Source organism: Felis catus, chromosome X (genome assembly GCF_018350175.1).
Source record: "Felis catus isolate Fca126 chromosome X, F.catus_Fca126_mat1.0, whole genome shotgun sequence".
NCBI classification, from domain to species: domain Eukaryota; kingdom Metazoa; phylum Chordata; class Mammalia; order Carnivora; family Felidae; genus Felis; species Felis catus.
The window spans coordinates 16,710,499-16,738,377 of record NC_058386.1 but is presented as its reverse complement, the minus strand read 5'-3'; positions in this window follow the sequence as shown (position 1 = coordinate 16,738,377).

The following is a 27,879-nucleotide window of genomic DNA, read 5'->3' as shown; positions in this document are numbered from 1 at the left end:
CCACAAAAGACCCCAAATAGAAAAAGTAATGTTGAAAAAGAAAACCAAAGCAGGGGGCATCAATCCCAGACTTTAGCCTCTGCTACAGAGCTGTAATCATCAAGACAGCATGGTATTGGCACAAAAACAGACACATAGACCAATGGAATAGAATAGAGAACCCAGAATTGGACCCATAAATGTATGGCCAACTAATCTTTGACAAAGCAGGAAAGAGTATCCAATGGGAAAAAGACAGTCTCTTTAGCAAATGGTGCTGGGAGAACTGGACAGCAACATGCAGAAGAATGAAACTAGACCACTTTCTTATACCACTCACAAAAATAAACTCAAAATGGATAAAGGACCTGAATGTGAGACAGGAAACCATCAAAACCCTAGAGGCGAAAGCAGGGAAAAACATCTCTGACCTCAGCCACAGCAATTTCTTACTTGACACATCTCTAAAGGCAAGATAATTAAAAGAAAAAATGAACTATTGGGACCTCATGAAGATAAAAAGCTTCTGAACTGCAAAGGAAACAATCAACAAAACTAAAAGGCAACCGATGAATGGGAGAAGATATTTGCAAATGACATATCAGATAAAGGTTTAGTATCCAAAATCTATAAAGAACTTAACCAAGCTCAACACCTGAAAAACAAATAATCCAGTGAAGAAATGGGTAGAAGACATAAATAGACACCTTTCCAAAGAAGACATCCAGATGGCCAACGGACACATGAAAAGATGCTCAACATCACTCATCATCAGGGAAATACAAATCCAAACCACATTGAGATACCACCTCACACAAGTCAGAGTGGCCAGAATTAAGAGTTCAGGAAACAACACATGTTGGCAAGGATATGCATAAATGGGAACCCTTTTGCATTGTTGGTGGGAATGTAAACTGGTACAGCCACTCTGTAAACAGTGTGGAGGTTTCTTAAAAAATTAAAAATAGAACTACCCTATGACCCAGCAATAGCACTACTAGGAAGTTGTCCAAAGGATGCAGGAGTGCTGATTCACAGGGGCAATTGTACCCCAATGTTTATAGCAGCTCTTTCAACAATAGCCAAATCTTGGAAAGAGCCCAAATGTCCATTAACTGATGAATGGGTAAAGAAGATGTGGTTTATATATACAGTGGAATACTACTAGGCAATGAAAAAGAATGAAATCTTGCCATTTGCAACAACATGGATGGAACTGGAGGGTATTATGCTAAGTGAAATAAGTCAGGCAGAGAATGATAGATATCATATATTTCACTCATATGTGGAATTTGAGAAACTTAATAGAAGACCATGGAGGAAGGGAAGGGGAAAAAATAGTTTCAAACAGAGAGGGAGGCAAACCCTTACGAGACTCTTAAATACAGAGAACAAACTGAGGGTTGATGGGAAGGGTAGGCGAAAGGGGAAAATGGGTAATGGGCATTGAGGAGGGCACTTGTTGAGATGAGCACAGGGTGTTTTATCTAAGTGATGAATCATGGGAATCTACTCCCGAAGCCAAGAGCACACTGTATACACTGTTAGCTGACTTGACAATAAATTATATTAAAAAAGAAAAAAAGGTAAGCCACTCTATTCTACTGACTTGGATTAAATTCAGTTTGTCTGGTTGAACATAACGACATCACCTTCCTAAGGCTTCCTTTCAATGACACCACTATGTCTTAACTTTATATAGTACACTTCACTGTACAGAACCCTTTGATAGCTCTTACTAGACATCTACTAGATTACAAGCCCTTTGCAAGCTATGACCTTTTCTTATTCATCTTTGTCCATATAGTAAGGGTACAATAAATGTTTGTGAAATAAATATGGTACTAGGTTCCATGTGTCACGTTTGCTTCCACATCTTTAGCACCCATCACAGTGCCTGTTGTTTGCAGTGGTGATTAATGATAATTTAAATCTGCAGAAAACATAACAGTAGTTCAAACCATATCTTATATCATTCATTTTCACAACAAAATAAGGAAATTAACTATCATGACTTAAATCAAATTAGTTGTTTTCTTTAATCACCTATGTAAATATTCCTACCACTTTTAACAAAACTGGAGATTCGTAACATCTTTAATTTTTCAAAAGTCCAATGATTTTCAAAACCACACTCAGTTATCACCTCACGCCAGTCAGAGTGGCCAAAATGAACAAATCAGGAGACTATAGATGCTGGAGAGGATGTGGAGAAACGGGAACCCTCTTGCACTGTTGGTGGGAATGCAAATTGGTGCAGCCGCTCTGGAAAGCAGTGTGGAGGTTCCTCAGAAAATTAAAAATAGACCAACCCTATGACCCAGCAATAGCACTGCTAGAAATTTATCCAAGGGATACAGGAGTACTGATGCATAGGGCCACTTGTACCCCAATGTTCATAGCAGCACTCTCAACAATAGCCAAATGATGGAAAGAGCCTAAATGTCCATCAACTGATGAATGGATAAAGAAATTGTGGTTTATATACACAATGGAATATTACGTGGCAATGAGAAAAAATGAAATATGGCCTTTTGTAGCAACGTGGATGGAACTGGAGAGTGTGATGCTAAGTGAAATAAGCCATACAGAGAAAGACAGATACCATATGGTTTCACTCTTATGTGGATCCTGAGAAACTTAACAGGAACCCATGGGGGAGGGGAAGGAAAAAAAAAAAAAAGAGGTTAGAGTGGGAGACAGCCAAAGCATAAGAGACTATTAAAAACTGAGAACAAACTGAGGGTTGATGGGGGGTGGGAGGGAGGAGAGGGTGGGTGATGGGTATTGAGGAGGGCACCTTTTGGGATGAGCACTGGGTGTTGTATGGAAACCAACTTGTCAATAAATTTCATATATAAAAAAAATAAATAAATAAAAGAAAAAAAAAGTCCAATGATTTAGCTGGGATTAGAGACTGATAGATTCTGAGATGTTAGCAGGCCTTTCTCAAAGCTCTTCCAGTTCCATCCTTGAGTTAAGCTAAATCATCAGAAACCTGCATGCTTAGCCTACTGTCCCTTTGTTCTAGAGCTGTCTTTACAGAACAGTATTTTAACACTACACATTGGCTTTCACTGAAGGCCAAATAAGAGAGAAAGAAATCCTAGTATTTTTTTCCTGGTAAAATGCTTAAATGTTTTTAATGTTACTAAAAACCCCTTAACACAAAGAACTCAGCGATAAATTTCTCTCAGGTGACCTCATAAAGATATTGTTAGTTTCTCTAGGGAAACTGAGATGGTTCTAACTAGAGAAAATGCAAGTTACAAAGTCTATTGAGTTTCTCTCAATGTTTTTTTCTCCCCTAGCCACCAGGTATGTGAAATGTACAGCCTCTTATAGCAAGGAGCTCTGGCTAGAGTTTTCCTCCTTTTGAAAACTATTTTTATTTTGTGGTCATTGTTTTATAATATTACCTGACCTGCCTCAAAGCAGTTTTGAAAGTTGGAAGAATGTAAATGAATCAATAAATAATATACTGAACTACATTCTTTTTTTAAAAAAAATGTTTATTTATCTTGAGAGAGAGAAAGCGTGAGCAAGGGAGGGGCAGAGAGAGAGAGAGAGAGAGAGAGAATCCCAAGCAGGTTTCATGCTCATTGCAGAGCCCCATGCAAGGCTCGATCTCACCATCATGAGATTGTGACCTGAACCAAAATCAAGAGTTGGATGCTTGGGGCACCTGGGTGGCGCAGTCGGTTAAGCGTCCGACTTCAGCCAGGTCACGATCTCGTGGTCCGTGAGTTCGAGCCCCGCGTCAGGCTCTGGGCTGATGGCTCAGAGCCTGGAGCCTGTTTCCGATTCTGTGTCTCCCTCTCTCTCTGCCCCTTGCCCGTTCATGCTCTGTCTCTCTCTGTCCCAAAAATAAATAAACGTTGAAAAAAAAAAAATTAAAAAAAAAAAAAAAAGAGTTGGATGCTTAACCAACTGAGCCCCCCAGGCACCCTTGTACTGAACCACATTCTAACTTTAGTATTTATTACTGTCTTGATGAACATCCAAGTTTTTCAAGAGCTATGTTTGTCATATACCATGAAAAAGAACTGACAAATCCCCACACACTTGCAGCCTGGGGGGTGCAAAGAGGACACATTTGTTATTCAAGATCCTGGGGATAAGCACAGAGAAGATGACTTCTATAGAGTAGGAAAAACTTTTTCAGGTAACACTCAACCCAAAAGATGTCCATTTTGTCCTGAAAACCAGGATGGGCTAAAAAAAATTTGTGAAGAACCATGGAGATCTAATAAGAACAAGTGGTTTGAAACAAAATCAAGAACTCTATACCTGAAAATTTGGACTTTGAACAATTCATACAGGGGCTGAGAGATCTCTAGAGTTGATATTAGGTCTGGTAGAAGGCATCTGGTGATGTCTTTACACAATAGACAGTGTGGGATGTTAATTAGCCAGTTGTGTAAGAGGAGACAACCAAATACACAGAAAGCCTGAGATGTTTCAATTGGTCATTTCTACATAAGGCTTTCACCAACTCCTGAGATGAGACAGACCAGGTAGGAACTTCAGAACCAAACTGGACTTTCAGTCCTATGTGTTCTTGTAGCCCCAACTCATTTCAATCCAAGAAACATTTCTCTGATACCCCTTTGGTGCTACATACTTCAAAAGGCACCTGTAAATAAAAAGATGAATAATATATGGTCTGGGCCAAGAAAGATCTCACATGCTGACAAGGAAGACAGACATTTGAAAAAATAAATATTAAGTTGCATGAGAGTTACAACTAGAATAGTATGTTTGAAATAAGAGGCCAAACACAAATGAGAGTCTGAGGAGGAGATAAAATAGAACACGGGTTATGGAAGAGACTGTTTTTGAGGCAGCAAGGGGACAGAAGAGAACTCCAGGCAGAGGACAAAATATAGGAAAACTCGTGGAAGCATAAAATAGTATGTGTGGTTCAGGAGAGAAAAGCAAAAGTAAAGGTAGGAGTGGGCAGTGGGTAGAGATTAGGACATATTCTGGGGAGAGGCCTGGCACAGTCAGATTTTTACTTCTAGAAGTTTCCTCTGGAGCAACAGCTGACTAATTGTTTCACACCAGCAATCCTACTAAGAACAGAAAAACTGGGGTAGGGGGGAAGGAATGATTTGAAAAAGAAACAAACCTGAACTTGAATCAATCAAAGGACTGCCAAGGTAGTAAGAATTTGCAGAGTCAGGATCCAGAAGATGGTGGAAGCCAAAAGACTTAAGAAGGGCATTTGGGAATACTGTTAGCACTGAGGCAATTGCCAATTACAAATGTGAAAACAGCAGCTGAGAGGCTGAAGAGCTGAGCATACCAGAGCATAATGGGGCAAAGGTTGGAGTTCAAACAGCCCAGGAAAAGAGATCCTGGCAAACATCTCAACTATCAGTCAGGACCCAGAGGGCTACACTCCAGGACTAAGGGTAAACTGAAAATTAAACAGCCCTTGGAAGGATTAAAGCATGGCTTTAAGTCATTTCATTTCCTGACTGGAAAAAGGTGGTCATCCTTAAACCCAGTTACCTAACAAATGCAAAAATAAATCCTCTCTGGAGTGAGTTTGTATGATGTGTAACATCAAAACATCTGTAACTTTTTTAGTGCAAATATGTGGCTCTCAGTCAAAAATCATCATACATTTGAGGAAATAAGATATAACTGAAAACCATATTTTTTAAAAAAGACACAGACTTTGAAATGGCCCAGATAATACATTCAAGAAATTAAATTACAAGTGGAAAATTTGGACAGAAAACTGGAAACCAGGGAAAAGAAACTATACTACACTATGCGTAAATTGGACTACATTACAATTAAGAGCATGTACATCATTAAAAGAGAGAAAAGAAATCCCACACATCAGGAGAAATTTTTTCAACACATATAAATGGTGAAGGATTGATACACAGAGTGTATTTTTATAAAAAGAAACAAGGAAGGGTGGAGGGAAAAAGAAAGAAAGAGAGAGAAGGAGAGAAAAGTGGACTTCTACAAATCCATAGAAAGAGATGATCCAATGAAAAATTAGTATTTCTAAAAAGTAGATATCCAAATAAGCAATAAACATAAAAATGTACTCTATTGGTCACCAGGAAAATACAAATTAAAACCCCAGTGGGATACAACTGCATACCTAATAAAGGGGCTAAAATTTAAAAGATTAATAATATCAAGTATTGGCAAAGATGTGAGTAACTGAAACTTTCATACACTGCTAGCAGGAATATCAATTGGTACAACTACTTTGGGCAACTATTTGGTATCCACAGTTGCTAGACACAGGTATTCTTATGTATGAACACATGTATTCCAAAACTCTCACATAACCAACAGAAGTGAACGTATATGTGCCCCAAAAGACATCTCAAGAATATTTACAGCAGCACTGTTTTTAATAACCAAAACCTGGAAATAACCCAAATATTCATCAAAGTTAGCAGGCTGAACAGTGCCACACTCATACAGTGGAATCCTATACAGCAATTGAAAATTAGTGAACTATATCTACACATGGGGACATAGATGAATCTCACAAACATAATGTTGAATGAAAGAAACCAGACAGAAAAGAATCTTTATTGTTTGGTCCCATTTATTTAAAGTTCTGAAACAGACAAAATGAATCCATGGTTTAAAAAGTTGGGATATTGGCTACTTGGGTGAGAGTAAGTGATGGGGGGGGGTTCATGTGAGGGGCCCTTTTATGATGTTAGTAAAGCCTATTTCTTGTCAAATTGGTTTCCATACAACACCCAGTGCTCATCCCAACAGTTGCCCTCCTCAATGCCCATCACCCACTTTCCCCTCTCCCCCACCCCCCATCAACCCTCAGTTTGTTCTCAGTATTTAAGAGTCTCTTATGGTTTGCCTCCTTCCCTCCCTGTAATTTTTTTTCTCCCCCTTCCCCTCCCCTCCTGGTCTTCTGTTAAGTTTCTCAGGATCCACATATGAGTGAGAACATATGGTATCTTTCTCTTCCTGACTTATTTCACTTAGCATAATACCTTCCAGTTCCATGCACATTGCTACAAATGGCCAGATTTCATTCTTTCTCATTGTCAAGTAGTATTCCATTGCATATATAAACCACATTTTCTTTATCCATTTGTCAGTTTCTTGATCTAGTTGGTGATTACACATGGGTCTGTTTACTCCAGAAATTCATCAAACTGTGTACTTATGGCTTATGCACTTTTAACAATGTTATACTTTCATAAAAAATTAATTCTAAAAAAACTACATTTATAAGCACAGTGGCAATAAGATTAAAATAATCAACAAGTTTAGAAAATTCTTGGAATTTAGAAAAGTATAAGATGTGTCAATATTAGCATTTAATGCATAAATAAATCACTGCTTTTATGCATTTTTGCTTTCTCTTCTTTATTGATTTATGAATTTAATTTCACTTCAAGTACCAAAGCAATTTAAAGATAGCTTAGTGTTCTCAAATTTGTACCCAGGATGTTGAGCGTGAGGGCATATTAAAAACCCACAAATAGTAGATCTGTCTAAACTTGTTGGACTTCTGAGTTTAAAGCAATTTTCTCAGAAGCCAAGCTTAAAATATTTAAGATAGCTATTTCAACAACCCTGGGTTTGAAATTTAGATTAGGAGTGTTGAAGCACAAAATTAAAAAGTAAATAATAAATCTTTCAGATTTGTGACTCAAGATAATTGAGTGAACACAGACATTTACCTCTCCTTCCTACAAAAGCCATCCAAGAAAAAGTGTAAAAATAATCCTTCCATAGTCTGTTGGGAGTCTGTGATCGGTGTCAACAATAGAGCATACAAGAAAGAAATATCTGGTAGCTATAAATTCAAACAGATCAGACTGACAGTGACACCCAAAAGAGCTGGGAAGTGAAGGAAATCCCAACCTTTTACAATACAGACAAAAGCAAGGACCTTTCAAAGAGACTTTTCTCAGTGAAAAAGCATAACCTCAACATCAGCGGGGCTGAGAGAAGATGGCAGTGGGCATTCAGCTGAAGACACTGGTTGGGGGAGGATTCAGTTAACTATCCTCTTTGTGACATGTTGTCATTGTTGGTCTATGCAAGATCCTGCTCTTGTATTTTATTAATTTATTCCTTCAGTCTCATTCCTTATTCTCATATATGCCCTCAATTTTTTTCTCCAGTGCTATGTTTGTAAGTTATCCGTATGACTGCATACAACTGGTCAGATGCTTCTAATTACTGCGCAGGATTCCATGAATTGCACCCTGACATTTGATTAACCGTTCTCCAGTGGTGCTCATCTGGATGATGCCCTACTTCCCACTACCCCAAGTAACGCTGTGGTGAACATGTTTGAATGCAAACACCTTTACAGACCTCTGTGAAAATCCTATGGGACGTATGACCAAAAGTGGAACTTCTGGGTTATAATATATACAGATTTTTAATTTGGCTGGAAGCTGCCATATACCCCCCTACCATAGTTGCAGCAGTCTACACCCCTTCAGTGATGTATAATGGTCCTTATTTTCCCAAAGGCTGTGTTACCCGCTCTTCTGATGTTTGCCAAACTGATAGATACAAAATGATATTCCTTGTTTTAATTTGTATTTCTCTAATTACTAATTACTAATGATTTAGAGCTTATATTCATATACCTGATATAGTCATTTGCTTTCTTCTGTGAATTGCTACTTCTTTGCTCTTTGCATATTTTTCTACTCATTTTCTTATTTATTTACAGGAGTTTCTTTTTAGTTTGACACTGCAAATATTTTCTCCCAGTTTGTCATCTGTTTGCTTTGTCCATATTTTCTTCATTGGACAGAAATCCTTAATTTTTACATAACCAAATTCCTTTATCTTTCTCTCTCTCTCTCTCTCTCTCTCTCTCTCTCTCTGCTTTTGTTTTTGCCTTGGAGATTTATTCAAGAAGTCCATTCCCTTTGAACACAAATTTCTAGCATTATCTTAGTTTAATTTTATAGTTTTTCTTTCACATTTGGTTATTTTACGCACCTGTAGTCCAATTTTGAACATGGTACTAAGTAGGGTCCCAGTTTTCTTTTTCTCTATATAGTGAGCTTATTTTCCCAGTACCATCTCTCCCATTGATTTCTGGGGCCACTTTGATCATATACTAAATTCCCATGTATACAGTATCTGTCCCTGAGTTCTCTGTTCCATTCCATTGATGTATTTGTTCTTACACCAGTATCACGTATATTCTTCTTGCTGTGGCTTTGTAGTGTGACTTAATATATAAATGGGTAACTCTCCTCATTCTTTCTTTTCAAAATTTTGATATTTTCTGCCATATTAATTTTAGAGTAAAGTTATTGAGTGTCTCAGAAAATCCAGATTGATTCTGGATTTGGGTTACATTTTGTAATTATTTTAGAGAATTGTTTCACATCAGTTAGATAATTGATTTAAATTAATTTAGAGATGACAGAACATTTTAATAAAATTTAGTCATCCAATCTAAGAGCACAGAATGTCTACCTGTTTATTATGATCTTTTCTGCCCTTTAATAGAGCTTTAAATTTTTTCCCATACAGGTGTTGTATATTTTTCATTATTTTATTTATGGATACATTGGATATATTTTTGGTTATTTTATTTATGGATACATTGGAGCAGGGATCAGCGAATTTTTTCTATAAAGGGCCAGATAGTAAATATTTTAGGCTTTGTGGGCCATATAGTCTTTGCTAAAACCATGCAACTCTGCTACTGTTGCATGACAGCAGCCATGGAGAATATTTAATGGGCATGTCTCTGTTCCAATAAAATTTTATTTACAAAAACAGGTAGTTAGCTGGATTAGCTGATAGGCCATAGTTTGTCAACCTCAGCTTTACAGGTATTTTTTGGTTTATTTTAGGTTTCTTGTACATTTTTGGTATTTTTTTTCTGAGTTTTGTTTTTGATGTTATAAGCAGTATCTTTTTACAAAAATTATTTCTAGACAGTTATTGCTAGTATAAGGAAACACTATTGATTTCATAAGTTGATCTTGTCCTTGGCAAGCTTGTTTCTTGATTCTATTAGTTTTTCTAGGTGTTTATATCATCTACAGATAATGAAAGCTTTATTGCTTACCTTACAATTTTTATAAACTGATTTTTTCATTCCTACAACATTGTGGGTCCCAGTTCTCTGTTCAGCTTTAGTTGTGATGGAGGCATCCTTGCTTTGTTCCTGATTTTTAAAGTTTGTCCAAGATTTCACCATTAAACACAATATTTGCTTTAGGGATTTGGTGTATAACCTTTCCCATAATAAGGAAAATTCTTTTTTCCTTATTATCATCATAAAGAGATTCTGAATTATCAAATGCATTTTCTGCATCAACTGAGAGAACAGTATTATTTTCCTCCCTTAAGATTTTGGCATCTACATTTATAAGTGAGATAGGCTTGTAAACAATTTTTCTTTTCCTGTGTTGCCCATGTCTGATCTTGGAAAAAAGAGTGGCCTATTATAATGTCAATTTTTGAAAATATACTCAAAAAGAATGTGTTGAGTTGAATTTAATTAATATATGATTGTTGAAGATTATTAGTTTGTATATTTAGACCTCCCATATCTCAGCTTGTTTTTATGGCTTGATCTATCAATTTTAGAAATAGGTGTATTTAAATATCTGAATAAATTATTGTTGAATAATTAATTTTCCCCCATAATATTATGAGTAGTTTCTTTATATATTTGGAGGCTATACTCTTAGACACAAGTATATTCATGATTCCTTTTTCCTTCTGATTCTGTTTTAACTTTTGCATGTATAAAAAGACCTTTTTATCCCTTAGGTTTTTGCTTAATTCTGTTTTATCGGAATTGGGACTGCTGCCCTAGATTCTGTTGGCTCATATCTACTTGGTGTGTCTTTTCATTTTCAAAACTTTCCATCTTTCTGTACCGTTTTGTTTGATTTTATTTAGATCATATATTGTTTAATATTATTTTTAAATTCAATTTAAATGTTCTCTGGGTTTTTTTAATTGCAGTATCATTGACACACAACGTTAATTAGTTTCAGGTGTACTACATAGTGATTCAACACTTCCATATATTACTCAGTGCTCATCATAATAAATGTAGTCACCATCTGTCAGTACAATGTTATTATAATATTACTGATTACACTTTTCATCTCTGTGATGTAATTTATTTTGTAACTGGAAGTTTGTACCTCTTAATCCCCTTCATCTATTTTGCCCATTTCCCACCCCTTGCCCTTCTGGTAACCACCAGTTTGTTCTCTGTATTTATGAGGCTGTTTGTTTTCTTTTCTTTTCTTTTCTTTTTTAGGCTCCACATGTAAGTGAAATTATATGAAATTTTATCTTTTTCTGTCTGACTTATTTCACTTATCATAAAACACTCTAGTTCCATCTATGTTATTGCAAATGGAAAGATCTCATTCTTTTTGAAAAAAAAAAACAGTGCAAATGTTATTTTGAAGAAAACAATGTTCTCTGGCTTTTAATAGTGAGTTTAGAACATTTACATTGATTATAATTACTTTTGAATTAAGATTTACCTCTGCTATCATATTTTATGTTATCCATTTATGGTTTTTCTTTTCTGTTTCCCTATTTTCTCTTTCTCTAATTACCAGTGATAGTTTTCTTTTGGAAGAGGGACTAATGTAGCTATTACACATCTCTTAATTAATTAGTTTTTAGCCAAACAGGTCTTAAAGTGGTTAGAAAAGATAGCTTCAGAGAGGTTTTAATTATTGACAAGGTAGACAACTAACATAGGCTGCTGGCTCCCCTCCCCCACAATCAACCACGGACACACCTCACAAGTGAGAGGAAAGGATGGAACCAAGGAATTAACAACAACAACAACAAAAAAGCCCTCTTTGGACTGCTTTGGGAGGCCATAAGCGTAACGAATCTGTGCCTCTGGGAATGGTGGCAGCCTGGAGCAATGGATGGCAGGAATTAGGTAGACTGAGGGGGAGCCTTTAAGTTCATTCTCCTTTGAACCTTTTCCCACACTTTTGTAATATGATCATATCCCTTTGATGAGGTCTTGGAGTGATGGCCGGGTTCGTTGGGTTCAGAGCTGATGGATAAGAAAGAATTCTTGCAGACATCTTTGGTACAAAAAGGTGATTTTATTAAAGCACAGGGACAGGACCTGTGGGCAGGAAGAGCTGCCCCAGACCCTGTGGAGTGACTGGTTATATACTTGGGAGCTGGGGGAGGTAAAGTCATGGGCAAGTTTCCAAAGAGATTTCCATATGCAAAAGAAGACTCACATGATACTGGAGGCCTAGCTAGTGTCGAGCTAAGGTTGTTTTTCCCTCTAGCAAAGCATTAACATTAAGACAGTAGGAGGTTCCTGGAGAAATGTTTTAGTCTGCCTGCCTCAAGTATTTGTCAATGGGCCGTAGGTTATAAGGAAATTTAATTTTACCTGCCATTTCCTTCCTGCCTTTGTCCCCCACATCACCATGGAGGAGGGGTGATGTTGGGGCTCCAGGAAACTGCCTCTACAGGTTTCTGGAGATGAGGCTGTAGATAAAATTGCCTTTTTCTTTTTTTAAAAAAAAAATTTTACATTTATTTATTTTTGAGAAACAGAGTGAGACAAAGTGTGAGTGGGGGAGGGGCAGAGAGAGAAGGAGACACAGAATCTGAAGCAGACTCCAGGCTCTGAGCAAGCGGTCAGCACGGAGCTTGATGCGGGGCTCAAACCCACAAACTGTGAGATCATGACCTGAGCCGAAGTCGGACGCTCAACCAACTGAGCCACCCAGGTGCCCCAAGATTACCTTTTTCTTATAATTTACCAAGACATTTGTAAACTGATAGAGACTCTATCAGTTTAACCATTCATTTTTTGTCATTTCCATTGTCCTTCAGCAGCCAGGAGTACCTGAGGAATGTCACACATATCCCACCTGGGGGGGAGGGTGGTAATGTTAGCTTGTGCTTGGCCCTCAGATTGCCTTATGGTACCTCATCACCTTCACACAGAAAAGGTGGAAACAGCTTAGAATGCCAGTGTCAATGGGGCTCCCTCAAGGCAGCCCAAAAGCACCATTGCAACAAGGAGTTGATAAACAGGTATGGATTGGCCAGGGTCACCTAGGCAGTCACTCCTCTCCTCTTCCTAAATTCCCAGACCTGGTATTTAAGTAGACCACCACCTTCCAAGATGGCTTCTTTATGTATTTTTAAAAGGATTTAGAAGAATTAGAAGAGTTGCCTTGTGGAGTGGTAGCAAATGGAAGTGATCAGCATTAGTTCTGTGGTTTCTGAGGTATTACAGACTTGGGTTCATCTACTCTTATCTACTTACAATCATCGTGAGGGACATAAACAACTAGAGTCTGGGCTTCATCTCTTCCTATTACACATTACTAGACAGAGTAGTTGGTACCCAAGGAACATGACCACACTGGACAAAATAATTTTATCTCTGAGTAACACAACATCTACAAAAGCAAATTAAACAATGTATACCACATGAACCAGAGTTACTGGAACAGAAGGCATATTAAATACCCTCAAATAGATAAGGAAGGTTATTTGAATTATGAAGCAGTAAAAGGAAGACTTTAAAAAGAACCAAGTGAAAATGCTAAGTGTCAAAAACATAATCATAGCAATAAAGATCTTAACAGCTAAGATATGTAGTAGGATGGACCCAGCCAAAGACCAAATTACTAAGCTAGAAATCAGATTGAAGTACTTTGCCATAAGACAACAGGAAACGACCGGGGGAAAAGAGATTGTGAAATTGTAAAATAAAAGCCAAGTGATATGGAGACTTGAAGTGAAAAAATCCTGATAATAGGAGTCTCAGAATGAAAAGAAAAATGTGTGTGGAGGCAGCAATTTGGCCTGCAGGCCAAATCCAGCCTGTTTTTGTAAATCAAGTTTCACTGGCACATAGCCATACCCATTACATGTTGTCTATGGCTGCTTTTATGCTACAATGACAGATTTAGTAGTTGCTAGAGAGACCATATGGCCCACAAAGCCTAAAATATTAACTATCTGACCCTTTACAGAAAAGTTTGGTGATCCCTGTTCTTAGGAATTAATACCATAATAGGTGGAATGAGACAGTATTACAATAATAAACATTCTCATTCAGAAAAAGGAAGAATCCGAGATACAGGGCATTCACTATCCAGAGCAATCCTGAAACCCCTAGGACCGTGGGGGTAGCTTGCTTTGGAAATCCTCAGGGCAGGGAATGGGTGTCAATCTCATCTAAATCTTAAAGGTAGCTGGAAACCCCATCTAATCTGGTAGCTATTTTGGGAACCATTTCTGACACCTGATTTCATAATCAAAGAAACTAGATCACGAAGCTATCTAAATGATTCTGAAGCTGCTACATGCTTGAATACTCTATTAGGAGGATGTGGGTGAGTTTGAGAAGAGACAAGGCCTGAGGAGAAAGAAGAGAGGGGGCTGTAGAAAAGAGGCCTGGCAGGAAATGAAAACAGTGACAGCATGCAAGGGAACTTGGGGCTGGTTTCCTTCTGACATCATGGGGTAGGGAGGTGAAGGCAAACATGACACCAGTAGACTCTGGACTGTTCCATACAGGCCTCTGTGTAAACTGCACTAGCTATCTTGTTGCTTCCAATTCCTTACCCTGATAATTTTAGGAAACTTGTGTGCCCACACTGCACCTCAGTGCAGTTTCACCTACTATGAAACCCACAAAACCAGAAGTTCATTACTAACTGCTGAATATTCAGAGGCCTAAACTGTCTGAAATGGTGAATTTGTCATGTTCTCACTTTATTCATACCATGCTTTGTAAGTATTCAATAACTCTTCATCGGAACACACAACTGTCCCATTCATTAGCATTTGGGATTGCAGAGGTGACAACAGGCTATCCTGAAAGATGGCTTTCAAAATTATACCTCCTTAAATATATGGTTGTGACTAAAAACAAAATCCAAAGGTATACATTAGGGCACAAGTCTGATAAGCTTTGGAAGTTTCACAAAGAGTCAAGAATCAAAGTCTCTCCTACTTTACCTAAAATGAATAAATTAATGTGAGTTTACAAGTGTTTCAAAATCAGCTGGTTTCCTTTTTCTGAATGGAGGAACAGTTACCTTTAGTCAACATTGTGGCCTTGGCCTAACAACTGTCAAGTTTGCACTTCTGGGTGTGGAAGAATGGGAAGGAAATGAGAGGGCAGAGTGTCAGTTAACTGCACGCACTTGCAGATTACCTCTAACTACGCTTTCAGAGTTCCTCTGCCTTCTCTAATGGTTTCCAGCACTTTCCAGACTCCTAGAAGTTCGTTCAAGATTTTGGCACTCTACAAATTTATACCAGTTCCCAGCAAAGGAAGTCTAACTTTAACTGAATTTTTGATGAAGTTAATTCTGCCTTCAATGAGTGAGTGTGTGTGTGTGTGTGTGTGTGTGTGTGTGTGTGTGTGTTTGTGTGTGTGTTTTCAAGAAAGAGAAAAAGAATGGTAAATTGTGAGAGAAGCTCCATGGTCCCAAAAGTAATGTCAGTTAAAACCAAGAAATCAATGCAGAATTCTAGAATCACTCAAGACACCATTCTTTTTTCCTTCTGCTGCTCCTACAGGTTGAGTACAAAAGCAGGCAGAGTTAGCTCTGCATTCCAAGTGGAGAAATATTATACTAGAGAATCACATTAGCATCTCAAATTGGAATCAGTCAAAAGAATTACAGATGTCAGAAAAATCTGTGTTTGTCTGCATTTTTTTTTCAGCATAAATATTTAGTAACCCAGGGTCTGGAAAGATTTTTCTACATGTAAAAAGAACCAATCCTTTTCTTTCCAGAGCAAAATCTGGGAGGAAAAAAAGGAAATAATGATTTTTTTTTAATTCCTACCTACAGGTCCCCACAGTTTAACAAGTAAAACTTCATGTGCATTGTTTAGGGTATAAAATTTTTCTACCAAGGGCTGTTTTTACTTGAAGGTGGAGGATGAGTGCTTGGTCTCAGTTTAATGTAAATTTTCTCTCCAGCTATAGCTAACTTGTGGAGACTTTGTCCTCTGGCTGAGCTGACATGCTGACTCATTTCACCAACAGTGTCTTTAGCCAGCACCATTTCCCAATGTGACTTAATCCCCAAATAGGCTTCCCCTTTTCTCTCTCTGTCTTTCCTTCTCTCCAAGCCCTGGAGAACCGGACAGAATTCATCCATGGCACAGTAAGTTAACAAGGTAGTCAACCAAAGTTCAGAGCAGGTTCTCTCGCCCCCAGCTGGCAGTCGGCCACTCCATTCTGACAGCGCTCAAAGTTGGCTTCTCAGAAAATCTATTCCAAAGTTAGCACTTTACCTCAGGAGAATTTAGTCAAAGCATTTGGCACATCAGATCATCTAAAACACAAGGTTAAGAGCTCAAAATAGCCACCCTATTCCAAGACTGTCTTAAATTAACAAAATTATTAAAAGAGTCTGCTACAATTGGACATGAAAACCATACACTTCCATAAGGTAGATAGGCAAGACTGCTGTTCCTCGTGATAAATGAACGAATATTTAATGAGCATGCACACTGTTCTCCCACTGCAGGAATACAAAGAAAAACAAGACACAGTCATCCCCATCAAAGAGCTTAAAATTTAATTAGGGAAACAAGGCATAAACACATAAAATCAAAACCATTTACAAAAGTAGAATATAAGGCTTAGATTTTGGCAGCATTAATTACTCCATATGCTCAATGCCCACTTGGCAGAATGTGAAAAGTTACCTGTGTCCCCTGTTTAAAACATTTGTTGAAGGCTCATAAATGTACAGAAAAATGCACATACTGCTCCAAGAATTTTCATAAACTGAACATACACAGGAAACCAATACACAGGTCAAAGACAAGAACATTACCAGCATTCTGGAAGCTCCTGCTTTTGTTCCTTTTCAGTCACTAGTCTCCTTGGAGGGTAACCTTTACCCTGACTCATAGCACCATAGATTCATTCACTTGTTTTTATACTTTATGTAAATGGAATCATGAGGTATGTATTCTGTTGTGTCTGGCTTCTTTTGTTCAACATTATGTTCTTTTTTAAAATTAATTTTATTTTTTTAATTTATATCCAAATTAGCATATAGTGCAACAACAATTTCAGGAGTAGATTCCTTAATGCCCCCTACCCATTTAGCCCATCTCCCCTCCCACAACCCCTCCAGGAACCCTGTTTGTTCTCCATATTTAAGAGTCTCTTATGTTTTGTCCCCCTCCCTGTTTATATATTATTTTTGACTCTCTTCCCTTATGACCATCTATTCTGTGTCTTAAAGTCCTCGTATGAGTGAAGTCATACAATATTTAACTTTCTCTGACTGACTAATTTCGCTTAGCATAATACCCTCTAGTACTATCTACGTAGTTGCAAATGGCAAAATTTCATTCTTTTGTATAGCTGAGTAATACTCCATTGTGTATATATACCACATCTTCTTTATCCATTCATCCATTGATGGACATTTGGGCTCTTTCCATACTTTGGCTATTGTTGATAGTGCTGCTATAAACATGGGGGTTCATGTGTCCCTTCAAAACAGCATATCTGTATCCCTTGGATACAGACCTACTAGTGCGAATGCTGGGTTGTAGAGTAGTCCTATTTTTAATTTTTTGAGAAACCTCCATACTGTTTTCCAGAGTGGCTGCACCAGCTTGCATTCCCAGCAGCAGTACAAAAGAGATCCTCTTTCTATGCATCCTCACCAATAACTGTTGTTGCCTGAGTTGTTAATGTTTGCCATTCTGACATGTGTAAGGTGGTATCTCATTGTGGTTTTGATTTGTATTGCCCTGATGATGAGTGCTTTTGAGCATTTTTTCCTGTGTCTGTTGGCCATCTGGATGTCTTCTTTGGAGAAGTGTCTATTCATGTCTTTTGCCCATTTCTTCACTGGATTATTTGTTTTTTGGGTGTTGAGTTTAAAAGTTCTTTATAGATTTTGGATACTAACCCTTTATCTGAGATGTCATTTGCAAATATCTTCTCCCATTCTGTCGGTTGCCTTTTAGTTTTGCTGATTATTTCCTTCACTGTACAGAAACTTTTTATTTTGATGAAGTTCCAATAGTTCATGTTTCTTTTCGTTTCCCTTGCCTCTGGAGACATGTTGAGTAAGAAGTTGCGATGGCCAAGATCAAAGAGGTTTTTGCCTGCTTCCTCCTCAAGGATTTTGATGGCTTCCTGTCTTACATTGAGTTCTTTCATCCATTTTGAGTTTATTTTTGTGTATGGTATAAGAAAGTGGCCCAGGTTCATTCTTCTGCATGTCGCTGTCCAGTTTTCCCAGCACCACTTGCTGAAGAGACTGTCTTTATTCCATTGGATATTCTTTCCTGCTATGTCAAAGATTAGTTGTCCATATGTTTGTGGGTCCATTTCTGAGTTTTCTATTCTGTTCCATTGATCTGAGTGTCTGTTTTTGTACCAGTACCATACTGACTTACCTTCAAGTCCAGGATTATGATGCCTCCTGCTTTGGTTTTCTTTTTCAAGATTGCTTTGGCTATTTGGGGTCTTTTCCAGTTCCATACAAATTTTAGGATTTTTTGTTCTAGCTCTTTGAAGAATGCTGGTGTTACTTTGATAGGGATTACATTTAATGGGTAGATTGCTTTGGGTAGTATCAACATTTTAACAATATTTGTTCTTCCTATCCAGGAGCATGGAATCTTTTTCCATTTCTTTGTGTCTTCTTCAATTTCTTTCATAAGCATTCTATAGTTTACAGTATATAGGTTTTTCACGTCTTTGGTTAGATTTATTCCTAGATATTTTATGGGTTTTGGTGCAATTGTAAATGGGATCGATTCCTTGATTTCTTTTTCTGTTGTTTCATTGGTGGTGTATAAGAATGCAACCAATTTCTGTGCATTGATTTTATATCCTGCAACTTTGCTGAATTCATGAATCAGTTCTAGCAGCTTTTTGGTGGACTCTTGTGGGTTTTCCATATAGAGTATCATGTCATCTGTGAAGAGTGAAAGTTTGACCTCCTCCTGGCCGATTTGGATACCTTTTATTTCTTTGTGTTGTCTGATTGCAGAGGCTAAGACTTCCAATACTGTCTTGAATAACAGTAGTGAGAGTGGACATCCCTGTCTTGTTCCTGACCTTAGGGGGAAAGCTCTCAGTTTTTCCCCATTGAGGATGTTATTAACACTGGTTCGTTCATATATGGCTTTTATGATCTCGAGGTATGCTCCTTCTATCCCTACTTTCTTGAGGGTTTTTATCAAGAAAGGATGCTGTATTTTGTCAAATGCTTTCTCTGCATCTATTGAGAGGATCATGTGGTTCTGGTCCTTTTTTTATTGATGTGATAAATCACACTGATTATTTTGCGGATATTGAACCAGCCCTGCATCCCAGGTATAAATCCCACTTGGTCGTGGTGAATAATTTTTTTAATGTGTTATTGGATCCGGTTGGCTAATATCTTGTTGAGGATTTTTGTATCCATGTTTATCAGGGAAATTGGTCTATAGTTCTCCTTTTTAGTGGAGTCTCTGTCTGGTTTGAGAATCAAGGTAATGTTGGCTTCATAGAAAGAGTTTGGAAGTTTTCCATCCATTTCTATTTTTTTGGGACACCTTCAAGAGAATAGGTGTTAAGTCTTCCTTAAATGTTTGGTAGAATTCCCCTGGAAAGCCATCTGGCCCTGGACGCTTGTTTTTTGGAAGATTTTTTTTTATGAATTTGATTTCTTTACTGGTTACAGGTCTGTTCAAATTTTCTATTTCTTCCTGTTTCAGTTTTGGTAGTATATAAGTTTCTAGGAATTTGTCCATTTCTTCCAGATTGCCCATTTTATTGGCATATAATTGCTCATAATATTCTCTTATTATTGTTTATATTTCTGCTGTGTTGGTTGTGATATCTCCTCTTTCATTCTTGATTTTATTTATTTGGGTCCTTTCCTTTTTCTTTTCAATCAAAGTGGCTAGTGGTTTATCAATTTTGTTAATTCTCTCAAAGAACCAGCTTCTTGTTTCATTGATCTGTTCTACTATTTTTTTGGTTTTGATATCATTAATTTATGCTCTAATATTTATTATTTCCTGTCTTCTGTTGGCTTGGGGTTTTGCTGTTCTTTTTCCAGCTCGTTAAGGCATAAGGTTAGGTTGAGTATCTGAGATCATTTTCTTCCTTCTTTAGGAAGGCCTGGATTGCTATATACTTTCCTCTTAGGACCGCCTTTCCTGTATCCCAGAGGTTTGGGGTTGAGGTGTTCTCATTTTCATTGCTTCCATGAACGTTTTGATTTCCTCTTTAACTTCTTGGTTAGCCCCTTCATTCTTTAGGAGGATGTTCTTTAGTCTCCAAGTAGGTTACCTTTCCAAATTTTTTCTTGTGGTTGATTTCGAGTTTCATAGCAATGTGGTCTGAAAATATGCACGGTATGATCTTGATCTTTTTGTACTTGTTGAGGGCTGATTTGTGTCCCAGTATGTGGTCTATTCTGGAGAACGTTCCATGTGCACTGGAGAAGAATGTATATTCTGCTGCTTTAGGATGAAATGTTCTGAATATATCTGTTAAGTCCATCTGGCCCAGTGTGTCATTCAAAGCCATTTTTCCTTGTTGGTTTTTGATGAGATGATCTGTCCACTGCTGTGAGTGGGGTGTTGAAGTCCCCTACTATTATGGTATTACCATCAATGAGTTTCTTTATGTTTTTGATTAATTGATTTATATATTTGGGTGCTCTTACATTTGGTGCATAAATGTTTACAATTGTAAGGTCTTCTTGGTGGATAGACCCCTTATTTATGATATAATGCCCTTCTTCATCTCTTGATACAGTCTTCATTTTAACGTCTAGATTGTCTGATATAAGTATGGCTACTCCGACTTTCTTTTGTTGACCATTTGCATGACAGATGGTTCTCCATCCCCTTACTTTCAATCTGAAGGTGTCTTTAGGTCTAAGGTGGGTCTCTTCTAAACAGCATATAGGTGGATCTTGTTTTCTTATCCATTCTGTTACCCAATATCTTTTGATTGGAGCATTGAGTCCATTGACATTTAGAGTGAATACTGAGAGCTATGAATTTATTGCCATTATGTTGCTTGTAGAGTTGCAGTTTCTGGTGGTGTTCTCTGGTCCTTTCTAGTCTTTGTTGCTTTAGTCTTTATTTATTTGTTTGTTTGTTTTTTCACCTTTTCTCCCCTCAGAAAGTTCCCCTTAAAATTTCTTGCAGGTCTGTTTTAGTGGTCACAAACTCCTTTAATTTTTGTTTGTCTGGGAAACTTTTTATCTCTCCTTCTATTTTGAATGACAGACTTGCTGGATAAAGAAATTCTTGGCTGAATATTTTTCTGATTCAGCACATTGACTATATCCTGCCATTCCTTTCTGGCCTGCCAAGTTTCTGTGGATAGGTCTGCTGCAAACCTGATCTGTCTTCCCTTGTAGGTTAAGGACTTTTTTCCCTTGCCGCTTTCATGACTCTCTCCTTACCTGAGTATTTTGCGAATTTGACTATGATATGCCTTGTTAATGGTCAGTTTTTGTTGAATCTTATGGGAGTCCTCAGTGCCTCCCAGATTTTGATGTCTGTGTGTTTCCCCAGGTTAGGATAGTTTTATGCTATGATTTCTCACAAAACCCTTCTACCCCTATTCCTCTCTCTTCCTCTTCTGGGACCCCTATTATTCTGATGTTGTTCCTTTTTAATGAGTCACTGATTTCTCTAATTCTTAAATCATGCTCTTTTACCTTCATCTCCCCCTTTTTTTTCTGCTTCATTATTCTCCATAAGTTTATCCTCTATATCATTGATTCTCCATTCTGCCTCATCCATCCTTGCCACCGTAGCATCCATTGGAGATCGCAGCTCAGTTATAGCATTTTTATTTCATCCTGACTAGCTTTTACTTCTTTTATTTCTGAAGAAAGGGATTCTAATCTCTTTTCGACTCCAGCTATTATTCTTATTATCATGATTCTAAATTCCGGTTCAGACATCTTGCTTGAATCTGTGTTGGTTAAGTCCCTGGCTGTTGTTTCTTAGTGCTCTTTCTTTTGGGGTGAATTCCTTTATTTCATCATTTTGAAAGGAGAAAATGAATTAATGAGGTAAAAAAAATAAAAATTACAAAATTAAAAACAAACACACACAAAATAAATCGAATAAATGATGGTAGATACTAGGTATGTTTTGGTCTGGGTGTTGAAAGTAGATTGATAGATAAGAGAAAAAAGGGGAAAGAAGAAAAAAAGGAAATCATTTGAAAATTTGAAAAGATTAATACAATGAAGTAGACTAAAATGAAATGATGGAAGTAAAATAGAATTTGAAAAAAATTTACACAAAAGTATAAATTATAGTAGAAAAAAATAAAATATTTTTAATAAAAATTGAAAATAAAAATGAATTTTTTTCTCTTTTTGTATTCAAGAAAAAGAAAAGAAATGAAAAAAGAAAAAAAGAAAATAAATTGAATAAATGGATGAGTGAACAGACTGAAATACAGCTGAAATTACTTCATTTTACCCTAGAAGTCAAACTATGAAGCTCTTTATAGTCCATAAACTAAGCAGGCAGAGAGACTTGTGTTCCTGAAGAGTGAGGTTGGCCCAGTTGGGTGGGGCTTAGTGTAACAGCTCCATTCTCTACTAGATGGTGCTGCTTAGCTTACTGGGGTGGATTGTTGTGGCGCTTGTACGTGCCTACGAACATACGCGGGAGCAGTGAAAATGGTGTCATCCAGCTACCCAGTCTCTAATATCAGAACTCTGTTCTCCCAGATCAGCAGTCATGCACCGTCCTTTGTCTTCAGCTTCCATCCGCTCCCTGCTTTTACACAGTCCGTGACCAAGCCCCAGGCAGCACCTCCCTCCTGAGTCTTGTCTCAGATGCAGCTGTTTTTCCAGACTCTTTCCTTCTGAGGGACTGTGGCTTTGACCGGTTCTGCCCCTCTGCAGGAGGGTCTCACTGAGCAATGGCCATGTGCCAGCCACACCCAGGAATGTTTGCGGGACCATGCTGTTGCTGATGCCCAGATACTGTGGCCAGGTGCCGTCCCGCCCCAGGAAAAATTCACGAGACAGTGTAGCAGCAGCATTTCAGGGATTATAGAAAATCACAGCACACATCTGGCACCAGGCTTTACCCTTAACGACCTTGTTCCAGCACCAGCGAATGTGGTTGTTCTCCTGGGTCCTCTGGGCCTTGCCTTTGTGGGACCCACACAGCCTCTACCAGGTGTCCTCCCAGCAGGGGAACCGCCTCTCCCCGTGTGGCCTGAAGACCCCTGGACTCCACTCTGCTCCTGGGGATTTGTCCTTCCCACCAGAGCACTGCTAGGTATTGAACTGCAGAGTTTCAGCCTCTGTGCTCCCTCCATTTATAGTCTTAATGGAATTTAAACTCTCTCCTTTCTCCCTTTTTAGTTCAGTCCCTGCGGCTGTTTCCATTTTTCCACTTTCTCTCCAGCTGCTTTTGGGGGGGGTGCTTTTCCAGTATTCTCCCCCCCATCTCAGTCCTCTCTCCACACACAAAAGCGGCTCCTTGCCCTCCACAGCTTCTCTCTCCCCCAGTTCACCTCTCTGTGCTGTGTACCTGCTTAATTCTGTGGTTCAGGTTGTGCATATTGTTGTGTTAATCCCCAGATCAGTTTTCTAGGTGTTCAGGATGGTTTAGTGTTGGTCCAGCTGTATTTCATGGATGCAAGACACACAGAAAACCTCCATGCTGTTCTGCTATCTTAGCTCCTCCTCTAACATTATGTTCATTACAGATACTGTTGTGCAGCGTCATAGTTCACTCATATCACTATGTAGTATTCTGTTGTATGAATATTACAAAATGCATTTATCCGCTTCCCAATTCATGGGCATCTGGGTATAATGAGTGGTATTGTCATGAACATTCATGTTCATGACTTTGGTGAATACATGTATACATTTCTGTTAGTAATATACCCATGGGTGGGATTGCTAGCTTATAAAATAGGCATGTGCTCAGCTTTAGCAGATACTACCAGACAAGTTTAAAAGGTGGTTGTACCATTTGACCCTCCCACCAGCAGCATATGAGTGTTCTAGCCACCCCCCATTTTTGCCAGCTTTCACTATTTTTCACAGGACAACCTTTGACAACACACTGATAAAGGAAAGCGTGGCTTGAACAGAGGCTAAAAGGGATTTGAGACACAGCCTCCAGGTGGCTGAGAAATCTCTTCCTTTAAAGACAGCACCTAGAACTGTGGGGGCTCGAGTCTGACTCCAGAACCACAATTCCCTCTCCTTATCCCCAATGCCCCATCTTGCATGAAGTCATCAGCCACATGCACATCTGCAATCTTCTCCATTGCAAAAGAAGTTACTTTAGTTCTCCTAAAGCAAATAAACAAATAAGCCAACAAATAAACATATATCTCCTTTAACACAGAGACAGGTAGCAGAAGCACAAATTCTTCCTGGGTAAGGCGAATTGTATCAAGGAAAGACAGAATTTATCTATCAATATATCTACCAATCTATCTAACACATAAGTTCTCACAATGTACCAGGCCTAAGCCCTTTATAAATATTAATTCATTCAACTCTTACAATGGCATATGAAATAAACATTATTATTATTATTATTATTTTACAGGTGAGGAAACTGAGGCATAAAGAAGTTGAGTAACATACCCAACCTCATGGATCTGGTAAGTGGCAAAGCAGAGAATCCAATCTGAGCAAGCCTGGCTCTATAGTCAATGCTCTTAACTTCATACCATGCTGTTTTTGTTTTTCTGGGAAACTCAGGCCTTGAATAACTGCTCATCTCAACTAGTCTAATGTGTTCCTTTTTATTTTCCCCTTAACATACCAAGAATTTGCTTACTTCATATGCCCAAGTGTAAAGCAACCCCTTAGTTTTCCAAAGAGAAAATTCTGCCCCCCACAAATTGGAGCCTATCTGAGTAATAAACTTGTAGCACCATAGATTGAGTAATCAGATGTCTACTTATAATACCGTACTTCTATAATTTCACACACACATATAATATCACAAATTAAATAAAGTAATGTATTGTTAAAATAGTGCTTTTTTTTCCCGAGCTCATGGGTCAGGAAATTATTTATCTTGGACAGGCTTATATAGCTAAGCCTCAGTGTCCTCATTGTCACTCTGGTTATTTTTTACACCATCAACTTCAGTTCATTCTGGGCTGTTGACATACAGCATCTTTTAGTTTCATATATTACAAGGTTGTTGGAAATTTATCCCAAATTAAAGCACCCGTTTGTATACTTTTTAAAAATTATATTGATCCTATGGGTCTTATCATCGATAGAGCATCTGAATATATTGTTCTACACAGTGATGACTAAAAGATTTATTTACTACTGTCTCAGATGATTGCAATGGAGTCATGACCACAGTTATAATTGCTAAATCTGTGTTATATATCTTTACTTTCATTTTATTCAATCTGTAAAGAGACCTGTATAAATTTCCCAAATTAATATTGATTTGGATTGTTTTAATGGTCCTCTTCAAATAGCACTTTATCATTCAAACTGAACTATTCAGACTTTATAAAGACTCAAATAGAAGATGGCAATTCGTACTTTCCTAAGGAACAGCTCTGAAGGAAGGGAGGGAACTTTACCTGTGAATTGGCTCTCACTGGCCAAATCATGGCTAAAGCATGGAACCTGCTTAAGATTCTCTCTCTCTCTCTCTCTCTCTCTCTCTCTCTGATAAACTTTTTAAAAAATGTATCCCAGACTAAATGCAGATGATGGGGGACAGTTTTCCACAACAGAAGTACCCAGTGTTCATTGTTAATTCTCTACCCAGTTAGATACAACCAGATTTCCAAAGCCCAGACAACTGTGAGCATACCACCAACTTGTAGGTTTCTCCTGAGCAGCGAGCCCCAAGCTGGGCAAAGGATAAGCTTGGAAAATTCATATCCAAAGGGCAAGGTACGTGTGCCTAATGGCTAGGCACCATACATAGCTTCTGGAGGCTTCTGTTCAAAGAGTCAGGGTCCCTACTGAAATAGCATTTGAAAAACTTGCAAATAATATAAAGCAGGAAAATGAGAGCAATTGTGACCTTCTAAGTCTGCTGGGTTGTCCTCATCAGAACTCCTAAGTTACAGAAAGGAAAGTATAAGAGGCATACAGTGTTATAGTAAAGAGCAAAAGTTTTGGAGTTAGAAACCTGGCTCTGCCACTAGCAGTATGGCCCTGCACACAACACTTTTGTTCTCCAGGTGTGTAAGCTGAAAACAATAACTGTAATAATATCTAATTTAAAGAGTTTTGTGAAGAATGAACTAGGCTATACCCATAGAATACTTAGTGCATTGTAGCATGTAGGAAATCACTTAATAAATGATCGTCATTACAATTATCATCATTTCATTCTACTTAGTCAACATTTTCAGCCCAAGATTAAGTGGATGGAGTGTCCCTTCTCACTGTATTTAAAGCATCTAATGGACTCCCAGGAAAATGGAGCAAGAGAAAAGGTCTGGGTAATGGGAAGGCAGAACATCCCGTCTTTTCCCCATACTCCCAGTTTCTGAGTTTGTTTTGCCATACAGTAACACTGCTCTCAGCCCACTCAATGCCAAAATTCACATCACCATCTGAAGTAACATCTTCAAGATGAAAGGAAAAACAGATAAAAGGATGCCAGTGATGTCTCAATTCAAGCCATGGGAAACGTAGCTAAATTTGTCATCCTTCCCTTCCCATGTGAACAAAAGTGCCTTCTACCTGCCACATAGTAGCTCTATGACTAGTACACTGATTGGAGAAAAGGTCTAAATTTAATACTTAATCATCTTGAATGATGCTAGACCTATTTTTTTGCTAACTTTTAAAAACTTTTTATTATGGAAATGTTTAAACAAACAGAAGTTAAAAAGTACCCCCATGTACCCATAACCCAGTTTAAAAAGTTATCAACTCGTGTGTTTTTTATATACCCTTCTCTACTTCCCCCCTCCTTTTAGATTATTTTAAAACAAATCCTAGACATCATATCATTTCATCCTTAAGTATTTCAGCAGGTGACTCTAAGCAAGGACTCTTTTTCTAAAATATAACTATAATGTCATTATTCCCACTAAGAAATTAATAATTATTCTTTAATATGATGAAATATCCAATGAGTATTCAAATTCCCCCTGATCCCATATTTTTTACAATTTTTCTTAGTGTCAAAATAAGGTCCATACTTTGCAATTAGTCGTGTCAAAAGTCACAAAATAACAAAAGTAAAAGAAGTAAATCACTGAAGTAGTAATTAGTAAAAGTTTATTGTGCGCACACCAAAAAGACAGTTTGTAAACTGGGAGCACTCAAACCAGACCACGGAATGAGGCTCAGGGGTATATTGTTTTAAAGCAGCTTATATAGTGAGAAAGCAGACTGTTTATTATTTGCAGTGATTGGTTATGATTTTAGAATTTTCTTAAATGACAGGGAACTGGTCGGTGGTTACCTCATATCAAGTTGGGAAATAGTTTAACTTTTGGTTATGGTTTCCAAAGGCATAAGCGAGAAATGACCTGGGTCAAGTTCACCTTGCAAAGTAAGCTAAAGTAAGCTTTGTTTGTATGAATAAACTGGTTTTGTCTTTCCAGGAAATTTTCAAGGCTGGTCTCCATTTCTTTTTAACAATAGATATGTCTTTTAAGTCTCAGTCTCTAGCTTCTAATTCTTTCTCTTTTCCTCTTTCTCCTTCTCTCTCCCTCTTTCACACAGACCCACACACACAGACACCCTACCCTCCCATACACACACACACACACACACACACACACACACACAAACACACACATTTTTCAATACACTTTTGTTGTTGAAAAATGCATGTTACTTGTCAGAGTTTTGATAGTCTCGATTTTGCTATTTGCATCCTTATTACCAGTATGGTTTAGTGTGTTTCTCTGTCCCCTATTAACTG